The sequence below is a fragment of the Pseudopipra pipra genome, chromosome 5 (assembly GCF_036250125.1).
Source record: "Pseudopipra pipra isolate bDixPip1 chromosome 5, bDixPip1.hap1, whole genome shotgun sequence".
NCBI classification, from domain to species: Eukaryota; Metazoa; Chordata; class Aves; order Passeriformes; family Pipridae; genus Pseudopipra; species Pseudopipra pipra.
In genome coordinates this window covers 38,129,751-38,135,928 of record NC_087553.1, presented here as the reverse complement: position 1 = coordinate 38,135,928, position 6,178 = coordinate 38,129,751, and the positions used below count along the sequence as shown (strand labels likewise).

Sequence of the window (6,178 nt, the reverse complement as noted above, 5' to 3'; positions counted from 1 at the left end):
CTGTGTGCTGAAATGAGCAATTCTATGCTTTTTGGGGGGCACAGATGAAGCTTTAGGTGATGGCTGAGCTGTCACGCCTTGGTCCTGTACCAGGCACAACACTTCTTTACAGAACATATTATCTTTGGATTTGTTTTTCCAATAAAAAAAGGGGTATAAGGAACCATTGGACATTTAAGCAGACTCTAATTTTACTTTGAATAAATTTTAACTTACATAACCCCACAGAATCACTGGAGAATGACTCAATTGATGAAGAATACCATTTGGTGGTGCCTGTTGAAAGCCTCATGCCACCAGTACTGTATGATTATTGAGGGCCACATTTAATCATTGGGATTTTTTAAATAATAATGTTAAAGAACCACTTTTGCAGTAAAGCCACTCCAGATGAACCATTGCCAAGCAAGACAAATAACTCTTAATGAATACATTTAAATTACATTTGAGGGAAAAGCCAAGACAGAAAATGCCCGTTTTTGGGTTCGACATACTTTAAAAACATACTGACTAATGTAGCCAAAGTTTTGACAGAAGTCAACTTCTATGTTTTATTAGTTTGACCTAAATAACTTTAAACTTGCCTTTAAAATGGGGGGTGGTCAGTATTTTATGGTACTAATTATCATAATGACTCAATTTGGCACTTCTTGATGGAGCTGTTGCACTGCACATGCTGCTTCTATTGCAGCTGAATTACAACAAACCTTGCTGCATTATTATTTCATTAACTGAAGTTTTAGCAATGATTTAAATGAAAAGGCAAAAACATCATGCTGTTAATCTTTACTTACAAATGTATGGTCTTTGGTGCTAAATTGTAATGATATTTAAAAATTAACTAAATAAACCAGTTTTAATCACAGCCCAGGAGTGATTAAATTTGAAATAGGCCTCTCAACTCAACAATTGCTATGATCTTGATTGCACAGCAATGCAGTTGGGCACCTAAAGGTCAGGTATCTGATCTATGTTTATGATTTAAAACTCCTTATGAAGCCAAGGAGAAAGAGTTGTTTGACCACATTCCAAGAGCAAAATGTCTTGCTACAGCAACCTCTTTCAGTGTCTCACCACCCTCATAGTAAAGAATTTCTTCCTAATATTTTATCTAAAACTATCCTCCTTGTCCCATAACTACATGTTCTTGTAAATAGCCTTTCTCCAACTTTTTGTAGTCCTGTTTTAGGCACTGGAAGACTGCTATAAAGTCTCCTTGGAGCCTTTGCTTCTTCAGGCTGAACAACCCCAACTCTCTCAGACTGGGCTCACAGGAGATGTGCTCCAAGCCTCTGATTCAGCTTTGAGGCCTCCTCTGGACTTCATCCAGTAGGTCCAGGACCTTCTTATGTTGGAGACCCCAGAGCTGGATGCAGTACAGTACTCAAAGTGAGGTCTCAGCAGAGCAGAATAGAGGGGCAGAATCACTTCCCTCAACCTGCTGGCCATGTTTCTTTTGATGCAGCCCAGGATAAAATTGGCTTTCGGGGCTGTGAGAGCACATTGCCAGGTCATGTCTAGCCTCTTTTCCACCAACACTCCTAAGTCCTTCTCCTCAGGGTTACTCTCAATCCATCCTCCACCCAGCCTGTACCATGTTTTGTGATTGCTTGTACCCAGCTGCAGGACCTTGCACTTGGCCTTTTTCAACTTCATGAGGTTCACAGAGGCCCACCGCTCAAGCCTGCCAAGGTCCCTCTGGATGGCATTCCTTCCCTCTGCTTATGTTAACCACATCACACAGTTTGGTGTTGTAGGTAGAATTGCTGACTGTGCACTCAATCCCACTGTCCATATCCTTGACAAAGTTGTTAAACAGCGCTAGTTCCAATATCAACCCTGAGGAACACCACTGCATAGCTCCAACATCTTGGTCAGATAAAATTTCTCCTACAAATTTCAAGCACAACTGAAGGGTGTGAAAAATTTTTTGAAGCCCTTTTTCTTAAATCATACACAAACCAGTCTGTATTTTAAAGATATTTTTGCTCTGGAGTGTTGTTCCATTTTATTTATCCAATAGTTCAACAAAACCAGTTCAATCTCTGAGTCTGGAGATAATTCACACAATGAAAAGGTAAATTCTATTAGTTATTTGGTAAGATGATTTATCATCTTACCTACATTATAGTTTTATGCTCTCAAAGAAGAATGAATGCCAGGGGTCTTAAACAAAAGTAATAGTGAACAAAAGGGCATTACCTGAGGTTTTATATTCTCTAAATATCTAGGCCCTACTCAAAGCTGAAGAAAGCCATGGAGAGATTTGGGGGACCTTTTAATCATCTTCACATAACCAAATCTTTACAACATAGTTTGTTACCATTTGTTCCATCCTTAAGAAATGTAGTGTGTGGTATGAAATTAAAGGGTGCTTTTTAGTCCTTGTTAGGAGCCACACTACATGGAAGTTTTTCATTACTTTTTTTTCATTACTTTTCCAGTTCTATGTGAATTTTTCAAAATCATGGCAATTTATACACAGAGAGAGTTTCAGTGGAATATATATTTCTTTTTTGGCAGAGAGTTGATAAACTTCCAACTAATTTTTCCAAAAAAAATGGGCCAAAGTACCAAGTCACAGAGCAGTGCTATCCAAATTTCTCATGCCATTTCCTTCTCCTTAATAGAATATAAAATTTTGGACCTTTTCTTTCCAGCTGCCATTTGCCTGTTGGTGCTAAAAGGACAGAGTTTTTGTCTTTGAGCTGACAGGTGAATGGTGTTATTTGCTGATCTTAGTAGTATCATCAATCCCTGTCTGTGCCACATCATAACTCAGCAGCAGGATAACCCAGATAGTGGAGCCTGCCTTGGTGACACATGTACATCATCTCCTTTGCATATAAAGCAGGGAAGAAATTTGTCACTGGCATCCCAGACTCAGTGATATGAACCAGAAAGGTGGGTGAAGGGCCCTCTAACTAGTCTCTTTATATCAGCCTAGTTGAGTCATACATGGCACATGAGAGAATGGGGAGCCATGTCTCACTCCTGTGTTAGATTTGGCTGCCTCATATTGAAGACCGGGACTCCAGCTGCAATCCATTCTCCTTTTTATTAAATGATTTTCATCCTCAGCACGTGGTGTTGTCTGATGGCTGAGCAAGTGTCATGAATCAGGACAGCAGGGCTTGATGTTCCCCAGCTAGGCAGTGGTGGTTCATTAGCTAAGACTCGTCACACCAGTGGAGCTGTTTTCTTAGTAGATAAAGAGCACAGTTCAATGGTACTCCTTGAACTTCAGTTGATGTGTCATTTCTGGCTCACATCGCCAGTGTTTGCTGTCTGACTGGAAGGATCCAGGCTCTCACATGTGGCACAGAACACTGAAAGGTGAAGCTCGCTGCCACATCTGATTTATCTTGTGGTCTCTGAATAGAAGCTAAGCTAGGATCACAGAGGACAGTTAACAGCAAATAGCTAACTGGACATGAAAAATAAATCTGTATGAACAAAAACATTTCCGTCTGATACTAACTGATATACATATTCACCCTGACTTTTTTTCTCATGGGCAGAGTTTACTTTTATTTTTTTGCCACAGTGACTCATCATTTACCTTTCTATCTTCTCTGGTAATCTGAACCATTAAAATTGATGTTACCAATAATAACAAAATAAATACAAACTATGTGCATAAGTGTAAATAAACAAAACATCACAGCAGACTATTTTTTATAGTAATTGATAACTAGCAGAGAAAAATTATAAAGCAATATATTCAGAGAAAACCTTCTTATAGCATTCAGTTGCCATGGAAATACTGCAACAAACAGGGGGTAAGCTTGAATACTTCCAGCTCCAGTCACCACTTCAGGCTGTGCTGTTTGCACTGTTCCTGTGCTAGGTACATACTGCATGTACTGCAGTGAAGCTCTTGAAGACCTCATTAAAAATGTAAAAAATAGTTCTTCATGTGAAGGACATCTCCCCTGGAGGGAAAAAAAGAACACAAACCAAATACAAAACCCTAACGAATGAACTGATAACAAACAATGCTCTCCAAACATTTAATGTATATTTTTATATGTATATGTGTATGCGTATGTATATGTACATGGAACCGAGGTGATAGAATCTCTTTGTACTGTCAAAATCTGGAGAGCACATACTATAGATAGTCTTACCTTGGGGGCAGTGTGATCTATCCCCACCAGAAATTTATAAACATCTCTAAAATTTTTATTTCTGTCTTGGTGGGGACATACAAAAAAGTAATTTTTCTCTCCTAAGAACACAATATCACAGACAGTACTTGCTTAGCCCCATTGGAGAATGCCACAAAAAAAAAAAATAAAAAAAATTCTCTCTATGTTTGTCCTCATGACTACTGACTAGCCTCATACAGTCATACAGTGACTAGCCTTCAGGGCCAGTCCTTCATTTCATCTCTGGTTCTGTCCTGGACATTACCCACAATAGTCCCTTCAGGAAAAGACAGAAACATCTATCCATCTTAATTATTTCAGTTAGGCAATCAAATGAAATTTAAATAAACTCGTGTTACAAAATTAGGGTCGTTCACTGCTTAATACATGAAGTCAACAAGACTCAATACGTTTTTCTGTATCGGAAAAAATAATAAAAGAAATTATTAATTTAATATAGTGAAAAATAAGCTTACTCACTCAAAAAGATTTCAATTTCTACTCCAACATGACAGTTTAACTTGGGCTTTTTGGAGTAATTCTCACTGATATCTCACTGATTTGGAGTAATTCTCACTTATTACAAAATATTATGATTTTATTTGGGGACTTTCTGGTCTTTATATAGAAGATGTGAAAGGAAAAAGAACAGAGAAACCTAGGGTAAACTCATTACCATTAAACCCATCCTTGCTGCCCTCTGCTCAATGACCCCCTCCCCTGGAGCTCACTGACATTTCAAAATTTTGAATAACTTTTCGATATATTTAAAATACAAAGTTGATTCCCACTTTTCTCATGACAAGTTCTGAAGTTTCCTGAACCAGTTCACTGACTCAAACCATAAGAGAAAAAGGTTTTATTTTGAACCAGTTATTCCTTTTAACAATTTTTTAAAATTATCTGAATGTAAAAACTGGTATCTCAGAGAACTGTAAAATCTCAAATGGCACCTTTAAGCTTTTGGGGAAGTGATTTTCTTAGCTTCCCAAGGCGACACATCAATCACTTTTGTCTATCAAAGTACTAAGATGAAAGAGACTGAATACATTGCTTATTTTAGTATATAGCAATCTCCTTTAGATTATTTTTAAGAAATCTTTATTACTGTCTTTGCAGAAGTAGCCATGTGGTAATGAAGGCATTCAGTTTTACAGCTGAGGAAAAATAAAAAAAAAACAAATAATTTTAGAAGCATATTTGCAGAACTATGTTCCTATGGCATATATCATGCTATGAATGTAAGAGGATAAGAGTCAGTCTAAAGGTTTTTGAAAATCACCTGCAAGAAATCTTTGTGGCTTAAATGATGCTGAGGAATGCAGGCCACCAAAGGTTCAGCTGACAAAAGAGACACCACTTGATATTTGATTCTGTTACTCTAGGGCAGAGAGCATATGGTTATATACACAGAAGCAGATCAGAATTTAGAGGTATGATAGCAAGACTTTGAACACATACAGACCTTTCCCAGAAATTATCAAAACATTCTAGGATAAATTACTAGAAATATATATAACAAACCTGGATTTTTATAACTGCAAATTATTTCATTTTAACTAATACAAATAGATATTACACAAAAGTGGCTCTTTCTGGAGAAACACTGGTCGCTTTTTATTCGTGTATGACAAAGACACATCATTTTTATGTAAAATCTTGTGAAAATTACTGATTCTGAAAACCAGAATTTTGCAGGCACTTTCCCTGTCCATTTCATGAAAATAACAACAAAAACACAGCTTGTGCCTACTTAAAGCAGGCAGCTCAAAAACAACCTGGTGAAGACTGTTTTGCTCCATTACCTTTTTAACTGCAAAATCATGGAGGGATTATGAAACAAAGGATAGAGGGAAGAGACTGAAAAAATATGAGAGGAACATGAACTAGTCTGCAGAATGCAAACTATATTTTCAGCTGTTCTGTAAATAATTCTCAAAGAAAGATTAATTTCAAACACGTGGAAACCCTTCTAGTGATAACAGATGCTACAAGGCCCTGCAAACAGCTGACTGCTGGGAAAGTGG

The 6,178-nt window shown here is 37.5% G+C and overlaps 1 long non-coding RNA gene across 1 annotated transcript; it reads right to left on the bottom strand.

The window, feature by feature from the left end:
- Positions 1 to 1,980: 1,980 nt before the first annotated feature.
- Positions 1,981 to 5,893, bottom strand: LOC135414642 (uncharacterized). Its single transcript, XR_010430761.1, has 2 exons — positions 5,434 to 5,893; positions 1,981 to 3,935 (listed from the first exon to the last, which is right to left on the bottom strand). It is a non-coding gene; the product is annotated as an uncharacterized LOC135414642 (long non-coding RNA).
- Positions 5,894 to 6,178: the final 285 nt, after the last annotated feature.